Below are 25392 nucleotides of genomic sequence, written 5' to 3'. Positions count from 1 at the left end.
GATCATACCAGCGTTAGTGCACCGGATCCCATCAGAACTCCGCAGTTAAGCGCGCTTGGGCCGGAGTAGTACTGGGATGGGTGACCTCCCGGGAAGTCCCGGTGTTGCACCCTTTTTTAGTTTTTCGCCGGGCGTCGCAATGCTATTTGAATAAACCTTTTGCCCGTTTGCGTTCTCGTCGGGGCCGGGCCGGGCCGGGGTGCGCTGCCCGCACTACCGCGCGCGCGGGGGGCGACACCGAGCGCGCACCCGAGGCGCCCCGAGCACACAGGCCACGGTGCAACCCGGGCGTTGTGCGCGCACCCCGGTGCGCCCGAGGTGCTGCGCGCGCACCCAGGTGAAATCGGTGTGCACCTCGGCCAGTGCGCGCTCGGTCGAGTCGCGCACGTTGGCCAAGGTGCACGGTGATGTTTCTTACTCTAAGGTTCCGCACCAGACGCCCGGGACAGGTGAGCGAAGCTGGGCGGGGCCGGGTGCGCGGCCGGGGCAGGTGCACGCAGCTGGAGAGAGCTTTGGAGCACACTTCGGAGCGCACCAATGATGCGCTCCATTCAAAAGTTTCCTGAAAAGGCAAAAAAAGTTGAGATTATAGAATTTCCCACTTGAGAGATTGTAAAAAAAAAAAATTTAAAATGAAGGAAACGCGGGTGCCAAGGTGTGCGCAGCCCAGCCAAGGTGTGCGCACCAAGGCGCCCACCCTGGCGAAGGTGCACGCAAGGTGCGCACCCGAGGCAAACCGGACAATTAACCCAACTTTCGACTTCGCGCGCACCTTGGAGCGCACTTCGGAGCGCTCCTTGGTGCGCACCAATCTTGGGCACCTCGGAGTGCACCATGGCGCCCACCAAGGTGCGCACCCGGGGCAAACCGAGCTCCGACTTCGTGCGCACCTTGGAGCGCACGAAAGGTGCGCACCATGGCGCCCACCAAGGTGCGCAGCCCAGCCAAGGCGTGCGCATCAAGGTGCGCACCCTGGCGAAGGTGCGCACCCGGGGCAAACCGAGCTCCGACTTCGTGCGCACCTTGGAGCGCACAAAAGGTGCGCAACCCAGCCAAGGTGTGCGCACCCCGGTCAAACCGAGCTCCGAATCGTGCGCACCAGAGGTGCACGCCATCGTGCGCACCTTGGAGCACACTTCGGAGCCCTCCTTGGTGCGCGCCGATGTTGCGCACCTCGGAGCGCACCCGGGGAAAACAATGCAATTAACCCGACTTTCGACTTCGTGGGCACCTCGGAGCGCTCTCGGGTTCGCACCTCGGAGCACACCGAGGTGCGCACCTTTGATGCGCTGCCTTCACCAATTTCCAGAAAAGGCAAGAAAACATTGAGAAGGTGTGCGCACCGAGGTGCCCACCCTGGCGAAGGTGCACGCGAGGTGCGCACCCGGGGCAAACCGGGCTCCGACTTCGTGCACGCCGCACCTTGGAGCACACTTCGGAGCGCTCCTTGGTGCGCACCAGGGCGCGCAACCCAGCCGAGGTGCCCACCCCGGCGAAGGTGCACGCGAGGTGCGCACCCGGGGCAAACCGGGCTCCGACTTCGTGCACGCCATGGTGCCCACCGCGGCGAAGGTGCACGCGAGGTGCGCACCCGGGGCAAACCGGGCTCCGACTTCGTGCACGCCGCACCTTGGAGCACACTTCGGAGCGCTCCTTGGTGCGCACCATGGTGCCCACCAGGGCGCGCAACCCCGCCGAAGGTGCACGCGAGGTGCGCACCCGGGGCAAACCGGGCTCCGACTTCGTGCACGCCGCACCTTGGAGCACACTTCGGAGCGCTCCTTGGTGCGCACCATGGTGCCCACCAGGGCGCGCAACCCCGCCGAAGGTGCACGCGAGGTGCGCACCCGGGGCAAACCGGGCTCCGACTTCGTGCACGCCATGGTGCGCACCGCGGCGAAGGTGCGCACCCGGGGCAAACCGGGCTCCGACTTCGTGCACGCCGCACCTTGGAGCACACTTCGGAGCGCTCCTTGGTGCGCACCAGGGCGCGCAACCCAGCCGAGGTGCCCACCCCGGCGAAGGTGCACGCGAGGTGCGTACCCGGGGCAAACCGGGCTCCGACTTCGTGCACGCCGCACCTTGGAGCACACTTCGGAGCGCTCCTTGGTGCGCACCATGGTGCCCACCAGGCCGCGCAACCCAGCCAAGGTGTGCGCACCAAGGTGCACGCGAGGTGCGCACCCGGGGCAAACCGGGGTCCGACTTCGTGCACGCCGCACCTTGGAGCACACATCGGGGCGCTCCCGGGTTCGCACCGGCGTTGCGCACCGTGGTGGGCACCTCGGAGCACACCAAGGTGGGCAGCGAGGTGCGCACCTTTGATGCGATGCCTTCACTAATTTCCATAAAAGGCAAAAAAAAAACGAGATTTTAAAATTTCCGTTTTGAAAGATAGTGAGAAAAAGGGAATGCTGGTGCCATCTTGAGCCCGCCCTGGTGCGCAGCCCAGCCAAGGTGTGCGCACCAAGGTGCCCACCCTGGCGAAGGTGCGCGCCCGGGCAATTAACCCAACTTCCAACTTCGCGCGCGCCAGGGTGGGAGCGCACCCAACAACCGGGCCTGGGAAGAGCCAATGCGAGAAACCCCACCAAACGCTCTGACAAAAAAAGAGGGGGCGCTCCAGTAACCCCGCTTCGGAGCGCACCCTGGGCAAACCCAGCCAAGGTGCCCACCCCGGCCAAGGTGCAGGCGAGGTGCGCACCCGGGGCAAACCGGGCTCCGACAACGTGCACGCCGCACCTTGGAGCACACTTCGTAGCGCTCCCGGGTGCGCACCTCAGAGCACACCAAGGTGGGCAGCGAGGTGCGCACCTTTGATGCGCTGCCTTCACTAATTTCCAGAAAAGGCAAAAAAAAAAGGAGATTTTAAAATTTCCGTTTTGAAAGATAGTGAAAAAAACGGAACGCGCGTGCCATCTTGAGCCCGCCCTGGTGCGCAGCCCAGGTAAGGTGCCCACCCTGGCAAAGGTGCGCACCCGGGCAATTAACCCTACTTCCGACTTCGTGCGCGCCAGGGTGGCAACCGGGCCTCGGAAGAGCCAATGCGAGAAACCCCACCAAACGCTCCGACAAAAAAAGAGGCGGCGCTCCAATAACCCCGCTTCGGAGCGCAGCCGGGGCAAACCCAGCCAAGGTGCCCACCCCGACGAAGGTGCACGCGAGGTGCGCACCCGGGGCAAACCGGGCTCCGACAACGTGCACGCAGCACCTTGGAGCACACTTCGAAGCACTCCCGGGTGCCCACCGGCGTTGCGCACCGTGGTGGGCAGCGAGGTGCGCACCTTTGATGCGCTGCCTTCACTAATTTCCAGAAAAAGGCAAAAAAAAATGAGATTTTAAAATTTCCGTTTTGAAAGATAGTGAAAAAAAAGGAACGCGGGTGCCATCTTGAGCCCGCCCTGGTGCGCAGCCCAGGCAAGGCATGCGCACCAAGGTGCCCACCCGAGGTGCACACCCGGGGCAAACCGGGCTCCGACTTCGTGCAGGCCGCACCTTGGAGCACACTTCGGAGCGCTCCTTGGTGCGCACCATGGTGCCCACCAGGGCGCGCAACCCAGCCAAGGTCTGCACACTAAGGTGCCCACCCCGGCGAAGGTGCACGCGAGGTGCGCACCCGGGGCAAACCGGGCTCCGACTTCGTGCACGCCATGGTGCCCACCGCGGCGAAGGTGCACGCGAGGTGCGCACCCGGGGCAAACCGGGCTCCGACTTCGTGCACGCCGCACCTTGGAGCACACTTCGGAGCGCTCCTTGGTGCGCACCATGGTGCCCACCAGGGCGCGCAACCCAGCCAAGGTGTGCGCACCAAGGTGCACGCGAGGTGCGCACCCGGGGCAAACCGGGGTCCGACTTCGTGCACGCCGCACCTTGGAGCACACATCGGAGCGCTCCCAGGTTCGCACCAGCGTTGCGCACCTTTGATGCGCTGCCTTCACTAATTTCCAGAAAAGGCAAAAAAAAACGATATTTTAAAATTTCCGTTCTGAAAGATAGTGAAAAAAACGGAACGCGGGTGCCATCTTGAGCCCTTCCTGGTGCGCAGCCCAGGCAAGTTGTGCGCACCAAGGTGCCCACCCTGGCGGAGGTGCGCGCCCGGGGCAAACCGGGCTCCGACTTCGTGCACTGCATGGTGCCCACCAAGGCGCGCAACCCAGCCAAGGTGCCCACCGCAGCGAAGGTGCACGCGAGGTGCACACCCGGGGCAAACCGGGCTCCGACTTCGTGCACGCCGCACCTTGGAGCACACTTCAGAGCGCTCCTTGGTGCGCACCAGGGCGCGCAACCCAGCCGAGGTGCCCACCCCGGCGAAGGTGCACGCGAGGTGCGCACCCGGGGCAAACCGGGCTCCGACTTCGTGCACGCCATGGTGCCCACCGCGGCGAAGGTGCGCACCCGGGGCAAACCGGGCTCCGACTTCGTGCACGCCGCACCTTGGAGCACACTTCGGAGCGCTCCTTGGTGCGCACCATGGTGCCCACCAGGCCGCGCAACCCAGCCAAGGTGTGCGCACCAAGGTGCACGCGAGGTGCGCACCCGGGGCAAACCGGGGTCCGACTTCGTGCACGCCGCACCTTGGAGCACACATCGGGGCGCTCCCGGGTTCGCACCGGCGTTGCGCACCGTGGTGGGCACCTCGGAGCACACCAAGGTGGGCAGCGAGGTGCGCACCTTTGATGCGATGCCTTCACTAATTTCCATAAAAGGCAAAAAAAAAACGAGATTTTAAAATTTCCGTTTTGAAAGATAGTGAGAAAAAGGGAATGCTGGTGCCATCTTGAGCCCGCCCTGGTGCGCAGCCCAGCCAAGGTTTGCGCACCAAGGTGCCCACCCTGGCGAAGGTGCGCGCCCGGGCAATTAACCCAACTTCCAACTTCGCGCGCGCCAGGGTGGGAGCGCACCCAACAACCGGGCCTGGGAAGAGCCAATGCGAGAAACCCCACCAAACTCTCTGACAAAAAAAGAGGGGGCGCTCCAGTAACCCCGCTTCGGAGCGCACCCTGGGCAAACCCAGCCAAGGTGCCCACCCCGGCCAAGGTGCAGGCGAGGTGCGCACCCGGGGCAAACCGGGCTCCGACAACGTGCACGCCGCACCTTGGAGCACACTTCGTAGCGCTCCCGGGTGCGCACCTCAGAGCACACCAAGGTGGGCAGCGAGGTGCGCACCTTTGATGCGCTGCCTTCACTAATTTCCAGAAAAGGCAAAAAAAAAAGGAGATTTTAAAATTTCCGTTTTGAAAGATAGTGAAAAAAACGGAACGCGCGTGCCATCTTGAGCCCGCCCTGGTGCGCAGCCCAGGTAAGGTGCCACCCTGGCAAAGGTGCGCACCCGGGCAATTAACCCTACTTCCGACTTCGTGCGCGCCAGGGTGGCAACCGGGCCTCGGAAGAGCCAATGCGAGAAACCCCACCAAACGCTCCGACAAAAAAAGAGGCGGCGCTCCAATAACCCCGCTTCGGAGCGCAGCCGGGGCAAACCAAGCCAAGGTGCCCACCCCGACGAAGGTGCACGCGAGGTGCGCACCCGGGGCAAACCGGGCTCCGACAACGTGCACGCAGCACCTTGGAGCACACTTCGAAGCACTCCCGGGTGCCCACCGGCGTTGCGCACCGTGGTGGGCAGCGAGGTGCGCACCTTTGATGCGCTGCCTTCACTAATTTCCAGAAAAAGGCAAAAAAAAATGAGATTTTAAAATTTCCGTTTTGAAAGATAGTGAAAAAAAAGGAACGCGGGTGCCATCTTGAGCCCGCCCTGGTGCGCAGCCCAGGCAAGGCATGCGCACCAAGGTGCCCACCCGAGGTGCACACCCGGGGCAAACCGGGCTCCGACTTCGTGCAGGCCGCACCTTGGAGCACACTTCGGAGCGCTCCTTGGTGCGCACCATGGTGCCCACCAGGGCGCACCCGAGGCAAACCGGGCTCCGACTTCGTGCACGCCGCACCTTGGAGCACACATCGGAGCGCTCCCAGGTTCGCACCAGCGTTGCGCACCTTTGATGCGCTGCCTTCACTAATTTCCAGAAAAGGCAAAAAAAAACGATATTTTAAAATTTCCGTTCTGAAAGATAGTGAAAAAAACGGAACGCGGGTGCCATCTTGAGCCCTTCCTGATGCGCAGCCCAGGCAAGTTGTGCGCACCAAGGTGCCCACCCTGGCGGAGGTGCGCGCCCGGGGCAAACCGGGCTCCGACTTCGTGCACTGCATGGTGCCCACCAAGGCGCGCAACCCAGCCAAGGTGCCCACCGCAGCGAAGGTGCACGCGAGGTGCGCACCCGAGGTGCACACCCGGGGCAAACCGGGCTCCGACTTCGTGCACGCCGCACCTTGGAGCACACTTCAGAGCGCTCCTTGGTACGCACCAGGGCGCGCAACCCAGCCAAGGTGCTCACCCCGGCGAAGGTGCACGCGAGGTGCGCACCCGGGGCAAACCGGGCTCGGACTTCGTGCACGCCGCACCTTGGAGCACACATCGGAGCGCTCCCGGGTTCGCACCAGCATTGCGCACCTTTGATGCGCTGCCTTCACTAATTTCCAGAAAAGGCAAAAAAAAGAAAAAAATGAGATTTTAAAATTTCCGTTTTGAAAGATAGTGAAAAAAACGGAACGCGGGTGCCATCTTGAGCCCGCCCTGGTGTGCAGCCCAGGCAAGTTGTGCGCACCAAGGCACCCACCCTGGCCAAGGTGGGTCACGGGGTGGGTCCTAGGGTGGGTAACGGGGTGGGTACTAAGGTGCGTGCCAAGGTGGGTCATAGGGTGGGTGCCAAGGTGGGCACCAGGGTGGGTGTGCACCAACCCTAGCCAGGGTAGGTCACGGGGTGGTTGTCGGGGTGGGCGTCAAGGAGCCAAGGTGGGTGGCAAGTAGCCAAGTTGCGTGCCAAGGTGGGTGTCGGGGTGGGTGCCAAGGATCCAAGGTGGGTGCCAAGGAACCAAGGTGGGTGTCTGGGTGGGTGCCGAGGTGGGAGCCAGGGTGGGTCCCAAGGTGAGTGCAAAGGTGGGTGCCAGGGTCAAGGTGAGTGCCAATGTGGGTTCCAAGGTGCCAGGGTCAGGGTGAGTGCCAATGTGGGTTCAAAGGTGCTAAGTTGGGTGCGAGGTTGGGTGCGAGGGTGGGTGGGTGCCAAGGTGTGCTAGGTGGAAGCCCGGGTGGGTCGGCATCCCATGGGTGTCGAGTTGGGTGCCTGATGGGTGCTTCTTGTCAAGTTTTAGTCGTCGGGACTCATTTCGAGCCTTAGAGGTCGTTTCTTGTCCGGTTGCCCTGTCTTCGACCTGGGAACCCAATTTTGGTCCTCGGGTCCCATTTTTTTTTGTCTCGCATCCCACTTTTGGCCTGTGGCCTTTTCGGGGTCGATTCTCGTTTTGGGCATCAGAGCATGTTTCTTCTCCTAAAACCCAATATTTGTTTATTAAGTCTCGGAACACATTTTTGTTCTCGTGGACCCATCATGGGTCTTGGAACGCATTTGTGGTCCTTGGGTCCCATTTTGCATCCCGAAACTTGTGTTTTGGTGCTTGATCCCTATTTTGGGTGCCCACCTTGCACCAAGTGCGCACCCGGGGCAAACCGAGCGCCTTGGTGCACCGGGGCAAGATCGAGCGTGCACCCGAGGCGCCCCGAACATGCACCAAGGTGCACTCGGCCCACATGTGAGCGCAGGTCGTTGCGCCCGAGGTGGTGTGTGGGCACCGCGTTGCAGACGGGACACTGCACGCACACGACGCCCCCTCCAGGTGCACGCACGTAGGCCGGGCCGGGTGCACACCCGACGCCCTAGCAAGGTGCGCGCACCCGGGCAGGGCTCACACTTGGCGAACGGGGCGCACTTCGCGAGGGAGGGTGTGCACCTCGACGGGGGTGGGTGGCCGGGGTGGATTCGCACGTGGGTCGCGGTTTGCTAAGTACACACTGCGACAAGCTCATAACGGGTGCGATCATACCAGCGTTAGTGCACCGGATCCCATCAGAACTCCGCAGTTAAGCGCGCTTGGGCCGGAGTAGTACTGGGATGGGTGACCTCCCGGGAAGTCCCGGTGTTGCACCCTTTTTTAGTTTTTCGCCGGGCGTCGCAATGCTATTTGAATAAACCTTTTGCCCGTTTGCGTTCTCGTCGGGGCCGGGCCGGGCCGGGGTGCGCTGCCCGCACTACCGCGCGCGCGGGGGGCGACACCGAGCGCGCACCCGAGGCGCCCCGAGCACACAGGCCACGGTGCAACCCGGGCGTTGTGCGCGCACCCCGGTGCGCCCGAGGTGCTGCGCGCGCACCCAGGTGAAATCGGTGTGCACCTCGGCCAGTGCGCGCTCGGTCGAGTCGCGCACGTTGGCCAAGGTGCACGGTGATGTTTCTTACTCTAAGGTTCCGCACCAGACGCCCGGGACAGGTGAGCGAAGCTGGGCGGGGCCGGGTGCGCGGCCGGGGCAGGTGCACGCAGCTGGAGAGAGCTTTGGAGCACACTTCGGAGCGCACCAATGATGCGCTCCATTCAAAAGTTTCCTGAAAAGGCAAAAAAAGTTGAGATTATAGAATTTCCCACTTGAGAGATTGTAAAAAAAAAAAATTTAAAATGAAGGAAACGCGGGTGCCAAGGTGTGCGCAGCCCAGCCAAGGTGTGCGCACCAAGGCGCCCACCCTGGCGAAGGTGCACGCAAGGTGCGCACCCGAGGCAAACCGGACAATTAACCCAACTTTCGACTTCGCGCGCACCTTGGAGCGCACTTCGGAGCGCTCCTTGGTGCGCACCAATCTTGGGCACCTCGGAGTGCACCATGGCGCCCACCAAGGTGCGCACCCGGGGCAAACCGAGCTCCGACTTCGTGCGCACCTTGGAGCGCACGAAAGGTGCGCACCATGGCGCCCACCAAGGTGCGCAGCCCAGCCAAGGCGTGCGCATCAAGGTGCGCACCCTGGCGAAGGTGCGCACCCGGGGCAAACCGAGCTCCGACTTCGTGCGCACCTTGGAGCGCACAAAAGGTGCGCAACCCAGCCAAGGTGTGCGCACCCCGGTCAAACCGAGCTCCGAATCGTGCGCACCAGAGGTGCACGCCATCGTGCGCACCTTGGAGCACACTTCGGAGCCCTCCTTGGTGCGCGCCGATGTTGCGCACCTCGGAGCGCACCCGGGGAAAACAATGCAATTAACCCGACTTTCGACTTCGTGGGCACCTCGGAGCGCTCTCGGGTTCGCACCTCGGAGCACACCGAGGTGCGCACCTTTGATGCGCTGCCTTCACCAATTTCCAGAAAAGGCAAGAAAACATTGAGAAGGTGTGCGCACCGAGGTGCCCACCCTGGCGAAGGTGCACGCGAGGTGCGCACCCGGGGCAAACCGGGCTCCGACTTCGTGCACGCCGCACCTTGGAGCACACTTCGGAGCGCTCCTTGGTGCGCACCAGGGCGCGCAACCCAGCCGAGGTGCCCACCCCGGCGAAGGTGCACGCGAGGTGCGCACCCGGGGCAAACCGGGCTCCGACTTCGTGCACGCCATGGTGCCCACCGCGGCGAAGGTGCACGCGAGGTGCGCACCCGGGGCAAACCGGGCTCCGACTTCGTGCACGCCGCACCTTGGAGCACACTTCGGAGCGCTCCTTGGTGCGCACCATGGTGCCCACCAGGGCGCGCAACCCCGCCGAAGGTGCACGCGAGGTGCGCACCCGGGGCAAACCGGGCTCCGACTTCGTGCACGCCGCACCTTGGAGCACACTTCGGAGCGCTCCTTGGTGCGCACCATGGTGCCCACCAGGGCGCGCAACCCCGCCGAAGGTGCACGCGAGGTGCGCACCCGGGGCAAACCGGGCTCCGACTTCGTGCACGCCATGGTGCGCACCGCGGCGAAGGTGCGCACCCGGGGCAAACCGGGCTCCGACTTCGTGCACGCCGCACCTTGGAGCACACTTCGGAGCGCTCCTTGGTGCGCACCAGGGCGCGCAACCCAGCCGAGGTGCCCACCCCGGCGAAGGTGCACGCGAGGTGCGTACCCGGGGCAAACCGGGCTCCGACTTCGTGCACGCCGCACCTTGGAGCACACTTCGGAGCGCTCCTTGGTGCGCACCATGGTGCCCACCAGGCCGCGCAACCCAGCCAAGGTGTGCGCACCAAGGTGCACGCGAGGTGCGCACCCGGGGCAAACCGGGGTCCGACTTCGTGCACGCCGCACCTTGGAGCACACATCGGGGCGCTCCCGGGTTCGCACCGGCGTTGCGCACCGTGGTGGGCACCTCGGAGCACACCAAGGTGGGCAGCGAGGTGCGCACCTTTGATGCGATGCCTTCACTAATTTCCATAAAAGGCAAAAAAAAAACGAGATTTTAAAATTTCCGTTTTGAAAGATAGTGAGAAAAAGGGAATGCTGGTGCCATCTTGAGCCCGCCCTGGTGCGCAGCCCAGCCAAGGTGTGCGCACCAAGGTGCCCACCCTGGCGAAGGTGCGCGCCCGGGCAATTAACCCAACTTCCAACTTCGCGCGCGCCAGGGTGGGAGCGCACCCAACAACCGGGCCTGGGAAGAGCCAATGCGAGAAACCCCACCAAACGCTCTGACAAAAAAAGAGGGGGCGCTCCAGTAACCCCGCTTCGGAGCGCACCCTGGGCAAACCCAGCCAAGGTGCCCACCCCGGCCAAGGTGCAGGCGAGGTGCGCACCCGGGGCAAACCGGGCTCCGACAACGTGCACGCCGCACCTTGGAGCACACTTCGTAGCGCTCCCGGGTGCGCACCTCAGAGCACACCAAGGTGGGCAGCGAGGTGCGCACCTTTGATGCGCTGCCTTCACTAATTTCCAGAAAAGGCAAAAAAAAAAGGAGATTTTAAAATTTCCGTTTTGAAAGATAGTGAAAAAAACGGAACGCGCGTGCCATCTTGAGCCCGCCCTGGTGCGCAGCCCAGGTAAGGTGCCCACCCTGGCAAAGGTGCGCACCCGGGCAATTAACCCTACTTCCGACTTCGTGCGCGCCAGGGTGGCAACCGGGCCTCGGAAGAGCCAATGCGAGAAACCCCACCAAACGCTCCGACAAAAAAAGAGGCGGCGCTCCAATAACCCCGCTTCGGAGCGCAGCCGGGGCAAACCCAGCCAAGGTGCCCACCCCGACGAAGGTGCACGCGAGGTGCGCACCCGGGGCAAACCGGGCTCCGACAACGTGCACGCAGCACCTTGGAGCACACTTCGAAGCACTCCCGGGTGCCCACCGGCGTTGCGCACCGTGGTGGGCAGCGAGGTGCGCACCTTTGATGCGCTGCCTTCACTAATTTCCAGAAAAAGGCAAAAAAAAATGAGATTTTAAAATTTCCGTTTTGAAAGATAGTGAAAAAAAAGGAACGCGGGTGCCATCTTGAGCCCGCCCTGGTGCGCAGCCCAGGCAAGGCATGCGCACCAAGGTGCCCACCCGAGGTGCACACCCGGGGCAAACCGGGCTCCGACTTCGTGCAGGCCGCACCTTGGAGCACACTTCGGAGCGCTCCTTGGTGCGCACCATGGTGCCCACCAGGGCGCGCAACCCAGCCAAGGTCTGCACACTAAGGTGCCCACCCCGGCGAAGGTGCACGCGAGGTGCGCACCCGGGGCAAACCGGGCTCCGACTTCGTGCACGCCATGGTGCCCACCGCGGCGAAGGTGCACGCGAGGTGCGCACCCGGGGCAAACCGGGCTCCGACTTCGTGCACGCCGCACCTTGGAGCACACTTCGGAGCGCTCCTTGGTGCGCACCATGGTGCCCACCAGGGCGCGCAACCCAGCCAAGGTGTGCGCACCAAGGTGCACGCGAGGTGCGCACCCGGGGCAAACCGGGGTCCGACTTCGTGCACGCCGCACCTTGGAGCACACATCGGAGCGCTCCCAGGTTCGCACCAGCGTTGCGCACCTTTGATGCGCTGCCTTCACTAATTTCCAGAAAAGGCAAAAAAAAACGATATTTTAAAATTTCCGTTCTGAAAGATAGTGAAAAAAACGGAACGCGGGTGCCATCTTGAGCCCTTCCTGGTGCGCAGCCCAGGCAAGTTGTGCGCACCAAGGTGCCCACCCTGGCGGAGGTGCGCGCCCGGGGCAAACCGGGCTCCGACTTCGTGCACTGCATGGTGCCCACCAAGGCGCGCAACCCAGCCAAGGTGCCCACCGCAGCGAAGGTGCACGCGAGGTGCACACCCGGGGCAAACCGGGCTCCGACTTCGTGCACGCCGCACCTTGGAGCACACTTCAGAGCGCTCCTTGGTGCGCACCAGGGCGCGCAACCCAGCCGAGGTGCCCACCCCGGCGAAGGTGCACGCGAGGTGCGCACCCGGGGCAAACCGGGCTCCGACTTCGTGCACGCCATGGTGCCCACCGCGGCGAAGGTGCGCACCCGGGGCAAACCGGGCTCCGACTTCGTGCACGCCGCACCTTGGAGCACACTTCGGAGCGCTCCTTGGTGCGCACCATGGTGCCCACCAGGCCGCGCAACCCAGCCAAGGTGTGCGCACCAAGGTGCACGCGAGTGTGCGCACCCGGGGCAAACCGGGGTCCGACTTCGTGCACGCCGCACCTTGGAGCACACATCGGGGCGCTCCCGGGTTCGCACCGGCGTTGCGCACCGTGGTGGGCACCTCGGAGCACACCAAGGTGGGCAGCGAGGTGCGCACCTTTGATGCGATGCCTTCACTAATTTCCATAAAAGGCAAAAAAAAAACGAGATTTTAAAATTTCCGTTTTGAAAGATAGTGAGAAAAAGGGAATGCTGGTGCCATCTTGAGCCCGCCCTGGTGCGCAGCCCAGCCAAGGTTTGCGCACCAAGGTGCCCACCCTGGCGAAGGTGCGCGCCCGGGCAATTAACCCAACTTCCAACTTCGCGCGCGCCAGGGTGGGAGCGCACCCAACAACCGGGCCTGGGAAGAGCCAATGCGAGAAACCCCACCAAACTCTCTGACAAAAAAAGAGGGGGCGCTCCAGTAACCCCGCTTCGGAGCGCACCCTGGGCAAACCCAGCCAAGGTGCCCACCCCGGCCAAGGTGCAGGCGAGGTGCGCACCCGGGGCAAACCGGGCTCCGACAACGTGCACGCCGCACCTTGGAGCACACTTCGTAGCGCTCCCGGGTGCGCACCTCAGAGCACACCAAGGTGGGCAGCGAGGTGCGCACCTTTGATGCGCTGCCTTCACTAATTTCCAGAAAAGGCAAAAAAAAAAGGAGATTTTAAAATTTCCGTTTTGAAAGATAGTGAAAAAAACGGAACGCGCGTGCCATCTTGAGCCCGCCCTGGTGCGCAGCCCAGGTAAGGTGCCACCCTGGCAAAGGTGCGCACCCGGGCAATTAACCCTACTTCCGACTTCGTGCGCGCCAGGGTGGCAACCGGGCCTCGGAAGAGCCAATGCGAGAAACCCCACCAAACGCTCCGACAAAAAAAGAGGCGGCGCTCCAATAACCCCGCTTCGGAGCGCAGCCGGGGCAAACCAAGCCAAGGTGCCCACCCCGACGAAGGTGCACGCGAGGTGCGCACCCGGGGCAAACCGGGCTCCGACAACGTGCACGCAGCACCTTGGAGCACACTTCGAAGCACTCCCGGGTGCCCACCGGCGTTGCGCACCGTGGTGGGCAGCGAGGTGCGCACCTTTGATGCGCTGCCTTCACTAATTTCCAGAAAAAGGCAAAAAAAAATGAGATTTTAAAATTTCCGTTTTGAAAGATAGTGAAAAAAAAGGAACGCGGGTGCCATCTTGAGCCCGCCCTGGTGCGCAGCCCAGGCAAGGCATGCGCACCAAGGTGCCCACCCGAGGTGCACACCCGGGGCAAACCGGGCTCCGACTTCGTGCAGGCCGCACCTTGGAGCACACTTCGGAGCGCTCCTTGGTGCGCACCATGGTGCCCACCAGGGCGCACCCGAGGCAAACCGGGCTCCGACTTCGTGCACGCCGCACCTTGGAGCACACATCGGAGCGCTCCCAGGTTCGCACCAGCGTTGCGCACCTTTGATGCGCTGCCTTCACTAATTTCCAGAAAAGGCAAAAAAAAACGATATTTTAAAATTTCCGTTCTGAAAGATAGTGAAAAAAACGGAACGCGGGTGCCATCTTGAGCCCTTCCTGATGCGCAGCCCAGGCAAGTTGTGCGCACCAAGGTGCCCACCCTGGCGGAGGTGCGCGCCCGGGGCAAACCGGGCTCCGACTTCGTGCACTGCATGGTGCCCACCAAGGCGCGCAACCCAGCCAAGGTGCCCACCGCAGCGAAGGTGCACGCGAGGTGCGCACCCGAGGTGCACACCCGGGGCAAACCGGGCTCCGACTTCGTGCACGCCGCACCTTGGAGCACACTTCAGAGCGCTCCTTGGTACGCACCAGGGCGCGCAACCCAGCCAAGGTGCTCACCCCGGCGAAGGTGCACGCGAGGTGCGCACCCGGGGCAAACCGGGCTCGGACTTCGTGCACGCCGCACCTTGGAGCACACATCGGAGCGCTCCCGGGTTCGCACCAGCATTGCGCACCTTTGATGCGCTGCCTTCACTAATTTCCAGAAAAGGCAAAAAAAAGAAAAAAATGAGATTTTAAAATTTCCGTTTTGAAAGATAGTGAAAAAAACGGAACGCGGGTGCCATCTTGAGCCCGCCCTGGTGTGCAGCCCAGGCAAGTTGTGCGCACCAAGGCACCCACCCTGGCCAAGGTGGGTCACGGGGTGGGTCCTAGGGTGGGTAACGGGGTGGGTACTAAGGTGCGTGCCAAGGTGGGTCATAGGGTGGGTGCCAAGGTGGGCACCAGGGTGGGTGTGCACCAACCCTAGCCAGGGTAGGTCACGGGGTGGTTGTCGGGGTGGGCGTCAAGGAGCCAAGGTGGGTGGCAAGTAGCCAAGTTGCGTGCCAAGGTGGGTGTCGGGGTGGGTGCCAAGGATCCAAGGTGGGTGCCAAGGAACCAAGGTGGGTGTCTGGGTGGGTGCCGAGGTGGGAGCCAGGGTGGGTCCCAAGGTGAGTGCAAAGGTGGGTGCCAGGGTCAAGGTGAGTGCCAATGTGGGTTCCAAGGTGCCAGGGTCAGGGTGAGTGCCAATGTGGGTTCAAAGGTGCTAAGTTGGGTGCGAGGTTGGGTGCGAGGGTGGGTGGGTGCCAAGGTGTGCTAGGTGGAAGCCCGGGTGGGTCGGCATCCCATGGGTGTCGAGTTGGGTGCCTGATGGGTGCTTCTTGTCAAGTTTTAGTCGTCGGGACTCATTTCGAGCCTTAGAGGTCGTTTCTTGTCCGGTTGCCCTGTCTTCGACCTGGGAACCCAATTTTGGTCCTCGGGTCCCATTTTTTTTTGTCTCGCATCCCACTTTTGGCCTGTGGCCTTTTCGGGGTCGATTCTCGTTTTGGGCATCAGAGCATGTTTCTTCTCCTAAAACCCAATATTTGTTTATTAAGTCTCGGAACACATTTTTGTTCTCGTGGACCCATCATGGGTCTTGGAACGCATTTGTGGTCCTTGGGTCCCATTTTGCATCCCGAAACTTGTGTTTTGGTGCTTGATCCCTATTTTGGGTGCCCACCTTGCACCAAGTGCGCACCCGGGGCAAACCGAGCGCCTTGGTGCACCGGGGCAAGATCGAGCGTGCACCCGAGGCGCCCCGAACATGCACCAAGGTGCACTCGGCCCACATGTGAGCGCAGGTCGTTGCGCCCGAGGTGGTGTGTGGGCACCGCGTTGCAGACGGGACACTGCACGCACACGACGCCCCCTCCAGGTGCACGCACGTAGGCCGGGCCGGGTGCACACCCGACGCCCTAGCAAGGTGCGCGCACCCGGGCAGGGCTCACACTTGGCGAACGGGGCGCACTTCGCGAGGGAGGGTGTGCACCTCGACGGGGGTGGGTGGCCGGGGTGGATTCGCACGTGGGTCGCGGTTTGCTAAGTACACACTGCGACAAGCTCATAACGGGTGCGATCATACCAGCGTTAGTGCACCGGATCCCATCAGAACTCCGCAGTTAAGCGCGCTTGGGCCGGAGTAGTACTGGGATGGGTGACCTCCCGGGAAGTCCCGGTGTTGCACCCTTTTTTAGTTTTTCGCCGGGCGTCGCAATGCTATTTGAATAAACCTTTTGCCCGTTTGCGTTCTCGTCGGGGCCGGGCCGGGCCGGGGTGCGCTGCCCGCACTACCGCGCGCGCGGGGGCGACACCGAGCGCGCACCCGAGGCGCCCCGAGCACACAGGCCACGGTGCAACCCGGGCGTTGTGCGCGCACCCCGGTGCGCCCGAGGTGCTGCGCGCGCACCCAGGTGAAATCGGTGTGCACCTCGGCCAGTGCGCGCTCGGTCGAGTCGCGCACGTTGGCCAAGGTGCACGGTGATGTTTCTTACTCTAAGGTTCCGCACCAGACGCCCGGGACAGGTGAGCGAAGCTGGGCGGGGCCGGGTGCGCGGCCGGGGCAGGTGCACGCAGCTGGAGAGAGCTTTGGAGCACACTTCGGAGCGCACCAATGATGCGCTCCATTCAAAAGTTTCCTGAAAAGGCAAAAAAAGTTGAGATTATAGAATTTCCCACTTGAGAGATTGTAAAAAAAAAAAATTTAAAATGAAGGAAACGCGGGTGCCAAGGTGTGCGCAGCCCAGCCAAGGTGTGCGCACCAAGGCGCCCACCCTGGCGAAGGTGCACGCAAGGTGCGCACCCGAGGCAAACCGGACAATTAACCCAACTTTCGACTTCGCGCGCACCTTGGAGCGCACTTCGGAGCGCTCCTTGGTGCGCACCAATCTTGGGCACCTCGGAGTGCACCATGGCGCCCACCAAGGTGCGCACCCGGGGCAAACCGAGCTCCGACTTCGTGCGCACCTTGGAGCGCACGAAAGGTGCGCACCATGGCGCCCACCAAGGTGCGCAGCCCAGCCAAGGCGTGCGCATCAAGGTGCGCACCCTGGCGAAGGTGCGCACCCGGGGCAAACCGAGCTCCGACTTCGTGCGCACCTTGGAGCGCACAAAAGGTGCGCAACCCAGCCAAGGTGTGCGCACCCCGGTCGTCAAACCGAGCTCCGAATCGTGCGCACCAGAGGTGCACGCCATCGTGCGCACCTTGGAGCACACTTCGGAGCCCTCCTTGGTGCGCGCCGATGTTGCGCACCTCGGAGCGCACCCGGGGAAAACAATGCAATTAACCCGACTTTCGACTTCGTGGGCACCTCGGAGCGCTCTCGGGTTCGCACCTCGGAGCACACCGAGGTGCGCACCTTTGATGCGCTGCCTTCACCAATTTCCAGAAAAGGCAAGAAAACATTGAGAAGGTGTGCGCACCGAGGTGCCCACCCTGGCGAAGGTGCACGCGAGGTGCGCACCCGGGGCAAACCGGGCTCCGACTTCGTGCACGCCGCACCTTGGAGCACACTTCGGAGCGCTCCTTGGTGCGCACCAGGGCGCGCAACCCAGCCGAGGTGCCCACCCCGGCGAAGGTGCACGCGAGGTGCGCACCCGGGGCAAACCGGGCTCCGACTTCGTGCACGCCATGGTGCCCACCGCGGCGAAGGTGCACGCGAGGTGCGCACCCGGGGCAAACCGGGCTCCGACTTCGTGCACGCCGCACCTTGGAGCACACTTCGGAGCGCTCCTTGGTGCGCACCATGGTGCCCACCAGGGCGCGCAACCCCGCCGAAGGTGCACGCGAGGTGCGCACCCGGGGCAAACCGGGCTCCGACTTCGTGCACGCCGCACCTTGGAGCACACTTCGGAGCGCTCCTTGGTGCGCACCATGGTGCCCACCAGGGCGCGCAACCCCGCCGAAGGTGCACGCGAGGTGCGCACCCGGGGCAAACCGGGCTCCGACTTCGTGCACGCCATGGTGCGCACCGCGGCGAAGGTGCGCACCCGGGGCAAACCGGGCTCCGACTTCGTGCACGCCGCACCTTGGAGCACACTTCGGAGCGCTCCTTGGTGCGCACCAGGGCGCGCAACCCAGCCGAGGTGCCCACCCCGGCGAAGGTGCACGCGAGGTGCGTACCCGGGGCAAACCGGGCTCCGACTTCGTGCACGCCGCACCTTGGAGCACACTTCGGAGCGCTCCTTGGTGCGCACCATGGTGCCCACCAGGCCGCGCAACCCAGCCAAGGTGTGCGCACCAAGGTGCACGCGAGGTGCGCACCCGGGGCAAACCGGGGTCCGACTTCGTGCACGCCGCACCTTGGAGCACACATCGGGGCGCTCCCGGGTTCGCACCGGCGTTGCGCACCGTGGTGGGCACCTCGGAGCACACCAAGGTGGGCAGCGAGGTGCGCACCTTTGATGCGATGCCTTCACTAATTTCCATAAAAGGCAAAAAAAAAACGAGATTTTAAAATTTCCGTTTTGAAAGATAGTGAGAAAAAGGGAATGCTGGTGCCATCTTGAGCCCGCCCTGGTGCGCAGCCCAGCCAAGGTGTGCGCACCAAGGTGCCCACCCTGGCGAAGGTGCGCGCCCGGGCAATTAACCCAACTTCCAACTTCGCGCGCGCCAGGGTGGGAGCGCACCCAACAACCGGGCCTGGGAAGAGCCAATGCGAGAAACCCCACCAAACGCTCTGACAAAAAAAGAGGGGGCGCTCCAGTAACCCCGCTTCGGAGCGCACCCTGGGCAAACCCAGCCAAGGTGCCCACCCCGGCCAAGGTGCAGGCGAGGTGCGCACCCGGGGCAAACCGGGCTCCGACAACGTGCACGCCGCACCTTGGAGCACACTTCGTAGCGCTCCCGGGTGCGCACCTCAGAGCACACCAAGGTGGGCAGCGAGGTGCGCACCTTTGATGCGCTGCCTTCACTAATTTCCAGAAAAGGCAAAAAAAAAAGGAGATTTTAAAATTTCCGTTTTGAAAGATAGTGAAAAAAACGGAACGCGCGTGCCATCTTGAGCCCGCCCTGGTGCGCAGCCCAGGTAAGGTGCCCACCCTGGCAAAGGTGCGCACCCGGGCAATTAACCCTACTTCCGACTTCGTGCGCGCCAGGGTGGCAACCGGGCCTCGGAAGAGCCAATGCGAGAAACCCCACCAAACGCTCCGACAAAAAAAGAGGCGGCGCTCCAATAACCCCGCTTCGGAGCGCAGCCGGGGCAAACCCAGCCAAGGTGCCCACCCCGACGAAGGTGCACGCGAGGTGCGCACCCGGGGCAAACCGGGCTCCGACAACGTGCACGCAGCACCTTGGAGCACACTTCGAAGCACTCCCGGGTGCCCACCGGCGTTGCGCACCGTGGTGGGCAGCGAGGTGCGCACCTTTGATGCGCTGCCTTCACTAATTTCCAGAAAAAGGCAAAAAAAAATGAGATTTTAAAATTTCCGTTTTGAAAGATAGTGAAAAAAAAGGAACGCGGGTGCCATCTTGAGCCCGCCCTGGTGCGCAGCCCAGGCAAGGCATGCGCACCAAGGTGCCCACCCGAGGTGCACACCCGGGGCAAACCGGGCTCCGACTTCGTGCAGGCCGCACCTTGGAGCACACTTCGGAGCGCTCCTTGGTGCGCACCATGGTGCCCACCAGGGCGCGCAACCCAGCCAAGGTCTGCACACTAAGGTGCCCACCCCGGCGAAGGTGCACGCGAGGTGCGCACCCGGGGCAAACCGGGCTCCGACTTCGTGCACGCCATGGTGCCCACCGCGGCGAAGGTGCACGCGAGGTGCGCACCCGGGGCAAACCGGGCTCCGACTTCGTGCACGCCGCACCTTGGAGCACACTTCGGAGCGCTCCTTGGTGCGCACCATGGTGCCCACCAGGGCGCGCAACCCAGCCAAGGTGTGCGCACCAAGGTGCACGCGAGGTGCGCACCCGGGGCAAACCGGGGTCCGACTTCGTGCACGCCGCACCTTGGAGCACACATCGGAGCGCTCCCAGGTTCGCACCAGCGTTGCGCACCTTTGATGCGCTGCCTTCACTAATTTCCAGAAAAGGCAAAAAAAAACGATATTTTAAAATTTCCGTTCTGAAAGATAGTGAAAAAAACGGAACGCGGGTGCCATCTTGAGCCCTTCCTGGTGCGCAGCCCAGGCAAGTTGTGCGCACCAAGGTGCCCACCCTGGCGGAGGTGCGCGCCCGGGGCAAACCGGGCTCCGACTTCGTGCACTGCATGGTGCCCACCAAGGCGCGCAACCCAGCCAAGGTGCCCACCGCAGCGAAGGTGCACGCGAGGTGCACACCCGGGGCAAACCGGGCTCCGACTTCGTGCACGCCGCACCTTGGAGCACACTTCAGAGCGCTCCTTGGTGCGCACCAGGGCGCGCAACCCAGCCGAGGTGCCCACCCCGGCGAAGGTGCACGCGAGGTGCGCACCCGGGGCAAACCGGGCTCCGACTTCGTGCACGCCATGGTGCCCACCGCGGCGAAGGTGCGCACCCGGGGCAAACCGGGCTCCGACTTCGTGCACGCCGCACCTTGGAGCACACTTCGGAGCGCTCCTTGGTGCGCACCATGGTGCCCACCAGGCCGCGCAACCCAGCCAAGGTGTGCGCACCAAGGTGCACGCGAGGTGCGCACCCGGGGCAAACCGGGGTCCGACTTCGTGCACGCCGCACCTTGGAGCACACATCGGGGCGCTCCCGGGTTCGCACCGGCGTTGCGCACCGTGGTGGGCACCTCGGAGCACACCAAGGTGGGCAGCGAGGTGCGCACCTTTGATGCGATGCCTTCACTAATTTCCATAAAAGGCAAAAAAAAAACGAGATTTTAAAATTTCCGTTTTGAAAGATAGTGAGAAAAAGGGAATGCTGGTGCCATCTTGAGCCCGCCCTGGTGCGCAGCCCAGCCAAGGTTTGCGCACCAAGGTGCCCACCCTGGCGAAGGTGCGCGCCCGGGCAATTAACCCAACTTCCAACTTCGCGCGCGCCAGGGTGGGAGCGCACCCAACAACCGGGCCTGGGAAGAGCCAATGCGAGAAACCCCACCAAACTCTCTGACAAAAAAAGAGGGGGCGCTCCAGTAACCCCGCTTCGGAGCGCACCCTGGGCAAACCCAGCCAAGGTGCCCACCCCGGCCAAGGTGCAGGCGAGGTGCGCACCCGGGGCAAACCGGGCTCCGACAACGTGCACGCCGCACCTTGGAGCACACTTCGTAGCGCTCCCGGGTGCGCACCTCAGAGCACACCAAGGTGGGCAGCGAGGTGCGCACCTTTGATGCGCTGCCTTCACTAATTTCCAGAAAAGGCAAAAAAAAAAGGAGATTTTAAAATTTCCGTTTTGAAAGATAGTGAAAAAAACGGAACGCGCGTGCCATCTTGAGCCCGCCCTGGTGCGCAGCCCAGGTAAGGTGCCACCCTGGCAAAGGTGCGCACCCGGGCAATTAACCCTACTTCCGACTTCGTGCGCGCCAGGGTGGCAACCGGGCCTCGGAAGAGCCAATGCGAGAAACCCCACCAAACGCTCCGACAAAAAAAGAGGCGGCGCTCCAATAACCCCGCTTCGGAGCGCAGCCGGGGCAAACCAAGCCAAGGTGCCCACCCCGACGAAGGTGCACGCGAGGTGCGCACCCGGGGCAAACCGGGCTCCGACAACGTGCACGCAGCACCTTGGAGCACACTTCGAAGCACTCCCGGGTGCCCACCGGCGTTGCGCACCGTGGTGGGCAGCGAGGTGCGCACCTTTGATGCGCTGCCTTCACTAATTTCCAGAAAAAGGCAAAAAAAAATGAGATTTTAAAATTTCCGTTTTGAAAGATAGTGAAAAAAAAGGAACGCGGGTGCCATCTTGAGCCCGCCCTGGTGCGCAGCCCAGGCAAGGCATGCGCACCAAGGTGCCCACCCGAGGTGCACACCCGGGGCAAACCGGGCTCCGACTTCGTGCAGGCCGCACCTTGGAGCACACTTCGGAGCGCTCCTTGGTGCGCACCATGGTGCCCACCAGGGCGCACCCGAGGCAAACCGGGCTCCGACTTCGTGCACGCCGCACCTTGGAGCACACATCGGAGCGCTCCCAGGTTCGCACCAGCGTTGCGCACCTTTGATGCGCTGCCTTCACTAATTTCCAGAAAAGGCAAAAAAAAACGATATTTTAAAATTTCCGTTCTGAAAGATAGTGAAAAAAACGGAACGCGGGTGCCATCTTGAGCCCTTCCTGATGCGCAGCCCAGGCAAGTTGTGCGCACCAAGGTGCCCACCCTGGCGGAGGTGCGCGCCCGGGGCAAACCGGGCTCCGACTTCGTGCACTGCATGGTGCCCACCAAGGCGCGCAACCCAGCCAAGGTGCCCACCGCAGCGAAGGTGCACGCGAGGTGCGCACCCGAGGTGCACACCCGGGGCAAACCGGGCTCCGACTTCGTGCACGCCGCACCTTGGAGCACACTTCAGAGCGCTCCTTGGTACGCACCAGGGCGCGCAACCCAGCCAAGGTGCTCACCCCGGCGAAGGTGCACGCGAGGTGCGCACCCGGGGCAAACCGGGCTCGGACTTCGTGCACGCCGCACCTTGGAGCACACATCGGAGCGCTCCCGGGTTCGCACCAGCATTGCGCACCTTTGATGCGCTGCCTTCACTAATTTCCAGAAAAGGCAAAAAAAAGAAAAAAATGAGATTTTAAAATTTCCGTTTTGAAAGATAGTGAAAAAAACGGAACGCGGGTGCCATCTTGAGCCCGCCCTGGTGTGCAGCCCAGGCAAGTTGTGCGCACCAAGGCACCCACCCTGGCCAAGGTGGGTCACGGGGTGGGTCCTAGGGTGGGTAACGGGGTGGGTACTAAGGTGCGTGCCAAGGTGGGTCATAGGGTGGGTGCCAAGGTGGGCACCAGGGTGGGTGTGCACCAACCCTAGCCAGGGTAGGTCACGGGGTGGTTGTCGGGGTGGGCGTCAAGGAGCCAAGGTGGGTGGCAAGTAGCCAAGTTGCGTGCCAAGGTGGGTGTCGGGGTGGGTGCCAAGGATCCAAGGTGGGTGCCAAGGAACCAAGGTGGGTGTCTGGGTGGGTGCCGAGGTGGGAGCCAGGGTGGGTCCCAAGGTGAGTGCAAAGGTGGGTGCCAGGGTCAAGGTGAGTGCCAATGTGGGTTCCAAGGTGCCAGGGTCAGGGTGAGTGCCAATGTGGGTTCAAAGGTGCTAAGTTGGGTGCGAGGTTGGGTGCGAGGGTGGGTGGGTGCCAAGGTGTGCTAGGTGGAAGCCCGGGTGGGTCGGCATCCCATGGGTGTCGAGTTGGGTGCCTGATGGGTGCTTCTTGTCAAGTTTTAGTCGTCGGGACTCATTTCGAGCCTTAGAGGTCGTTTCTTGTCCGGTTGCCCTGTCTTCGACCTGGGAACCCAATTTTGGTCCTCGGGTCCCATTTTTTTTTGTCTCGCATCCCACTTTTGGCCTGTGGCCTTTTCGGGGTCGATTCTCGTTTTGGGCATCAGAGCATGTTTCTTCTCCTAAAACCCAATATTTGTTTATTAAGTCTCGGAACACATTTTTGTTCTCGTGGACCCATCATGGGTCTTGGAACGCATTTGTGGTCCTTGGGTCCCATTTTGCATCCCGAAACTTGTGTTTTGGTGCTTGATCCCTATTTTGGGTGCCCACCTTGCACCAAGTGCGCACCCGGGGCAAACCGAGCGCCTTGGTGCACCGGGGCAAGATCGAGCGTGCACCCGAGGCGCCCCGAACATGCACCAAGGTGCACTCGGCCCACATGTGAGCGCAGGTCGTTGCGCCCGAGGTGGTGTGTGGGCACCGCGTTGCAGACGGGACACTGCACGCACACGACGCCCCCTCCAGGTGCACGCACGTAGGCCGGGCCGGGTGCACACCCGACGCCCTAGCAAGGTGCGCGCACCCGGGCAGGGCTCACACTTGGCGAACGGGGCGCACTTCGCGAGGGAGGGTGTGCACCTCGACGGGGGTGGGTGGCCGGGGTGGATTCGCACGTGGGTCGCGGTTTGCTAAGTACACACTGCGACAAGCTCATAACGGGTGCGATCATACCAGCGTTAGTGCACCGGATCCCATCAGAACTCCGCAGTTAAGCGCGCTTGGGCCGGAGTAGTACTGGGATGGGTGACCTCCCGGGAAGTCCCGGTGTTGCACCCTTTTTTAGTTTTTCGCCGGGCGTCGCAATGCTATTTGAATAAACCTTTTGCCCGTTTGCGTTCTCGTCGGGGCCGGGCCGGGCCGGGGTGCGCTGCCCGCACTACCGCGCGCGCGGGGGGCGACACCGAGCGCGCACCCGAGGCGCCCCGAGCACACAGGCCACGGTGCAACCCGGGCGTTGTGCGCGCACCCCGGTGCGCCCGAGGTGCTGCGCGCGCACCCAGGTGAAATCGGTGTGCACCTCGGCCAGTGCGCGCTCGGTCGAGTCGCGCACGTTGGCCAAGGTGCACGGTGATGTTTCTTACTCTAAGGTTCCGCACCAGACGCCCGGGACAGGTGAGCGAAGCTGGGCGGGGCCGGGTGCGCGGCCGGGGCAGGTGCACGCAGCTGGAGAGAGCTTTGGAGCACACTTCGGAGCGCACCAATGATGCGCTCCATTCAAAAGTTTCCTGAAAAGGCAAAAAAAGTTGAGATTATAGAATTTCCCACTTGAGAGATTGTAAAAAAAAAAAATTTAAAATGAAGGAAACGCGGGTGCCAAGGTGTGCGCAGCCCAGCCAAGGTGTGCGCACCAAGGCGCCCACCCTGGCGAAGGTGCACGCAAGGTGCGCACCCGAGGCAAACCGGACAATTAACCCAACTTTCGACTTCGCGCGCACCTTGGAGCGCACTTCGGAGCGCTCCTTGGTGCGCACCAATCTTGGGCACCTCGGAGTGCACCATGGCGCCCACCAAGGTGCGCACCCGGGGCAAACCGAGCTCCGACTTCGTGCGCACCTTGGAGCGCACGAAAGGTGCGCACCATGGCGCCCACCAAGGTGCGCAGCCCAGCCAAGGCGTGCGCATCAAGGTGCGCACCCTGGCGAAGGTGCGCACCCGGGGCAAACCGAGCTCCGACTTCGTGCGCACCTTGGAGCGCACAAAAGGTGCGCAACCCAGCCAAGGTGTGCGCACCCCGGTCAAACCGAGCTCCGAATCGTGCGCACCAGAGGTGCACGCCATCGTGCGCACCTTGGAGCACACTTCGGAGCCCTCCTTGGTGCGCGCCGATGTTGCGCACCTCGGAGCGCACCCGGGGAAAACAATGCAATTAACCCGACTTTCGACTTCGTGGGCACCTCGGAGCGCTCTCGGGTTCGCACCTCGGAGCACACCGAGGTGCGCACCTTTGATGCGCTGCCTTCACCAATTTCCAGAAAAGGCAAGAAAACATTGAGAAGGTGTGCGCACCGAGGTGCCCACCCTGGCGAAGGTGCACGCGAGGTGCGCACCCGGGGCAAACCGGGCTCCGACTTCGTGCACGCCGCACCTTGGAGCACACTTCGGAGCGCTCCTTGGTGCGCACCAGGGCGCGCAACCCAGCCGAGGTGCCCACCCCGGCGAAGGTGCACGCGAGGTGCGCACCCGGGGCAAACCGGGCTCCGACTTCGTGCACGCCATGGTGCCCACCGCGGCGAAGGTGCACGCGAGGTGCGCACCCGGGGCAAACCGGGCTCCGACTTCG

At 62.9% G+C, this 25392-nt stretch overlaps 3 non-coding genes and 1 pseudogene across 3 annotated transcripts; all 4 read left to right on the top strand.

The window, feature by feature from the left end:
• LOC131872889 (5S ribosomal RNA) lies at positions 1 to 113 on the top strand (annotated as a pseudogene; the record flags this gene model as incomplete).
• A 7805-nt stretch (positions 114 to 7918) lies between these two features.
• Positions 7919 to 8037, top strand: LOC131872888 (5S ribosomal RNA). Its single transcript, XR_009370952.1, has one exon. It is a non-coding gene; the product is annotated as a 5S ribosomal RNA (ribosomal RNA).
• A 7806-nt stretch (positions 8038 to 15843) lies between these two features.
• LOC131872893 (5S ribosomal RNA) lies at positions 15844 to 15962 on the top strand. Its single transcript, XR_009370956.1, has one exon. It is a non-coding gene; the product is annotated as a 5S ribosomal RNA (ribosomal RNA).
• A 7807-nt stretch (positions 15963 to 23769) lies between these two features.
• LOC131872892 (5S ribosomal RNA) lies at positions 23770 to 23888 on the top strand. The gene has a single exon (XR_009370955.1). It is a non-coding gene; the product is annotated as a 5S ribosomal RNA (ribosomal RNA).
• The last annotated feature ends 1504 nt before the right edge of the window (positions 23889 to 25392 follow it).

This window comes from Cryptomeria japonica, unplaced genomic scaffold, assembly GCF_030272615.1.
Source record: "Cryptomeria japonica unplaced genomic scaffold, Sugi_1.0 HiC_scaffold_871, whole genome shotgun sequence".
Lineage (NCBI taxonomy): Eukaryota > Viridiplantae > Streptophyta > Pinopsida > Cupressales > Cupressaceae > Cryptomeria > Cryptomeria japonica.
The sequence above is the reverse complement of the archived record's forward strand: the minus strand, read 5'-3'. Positions and strand labels throughout refer to the sequence as shown.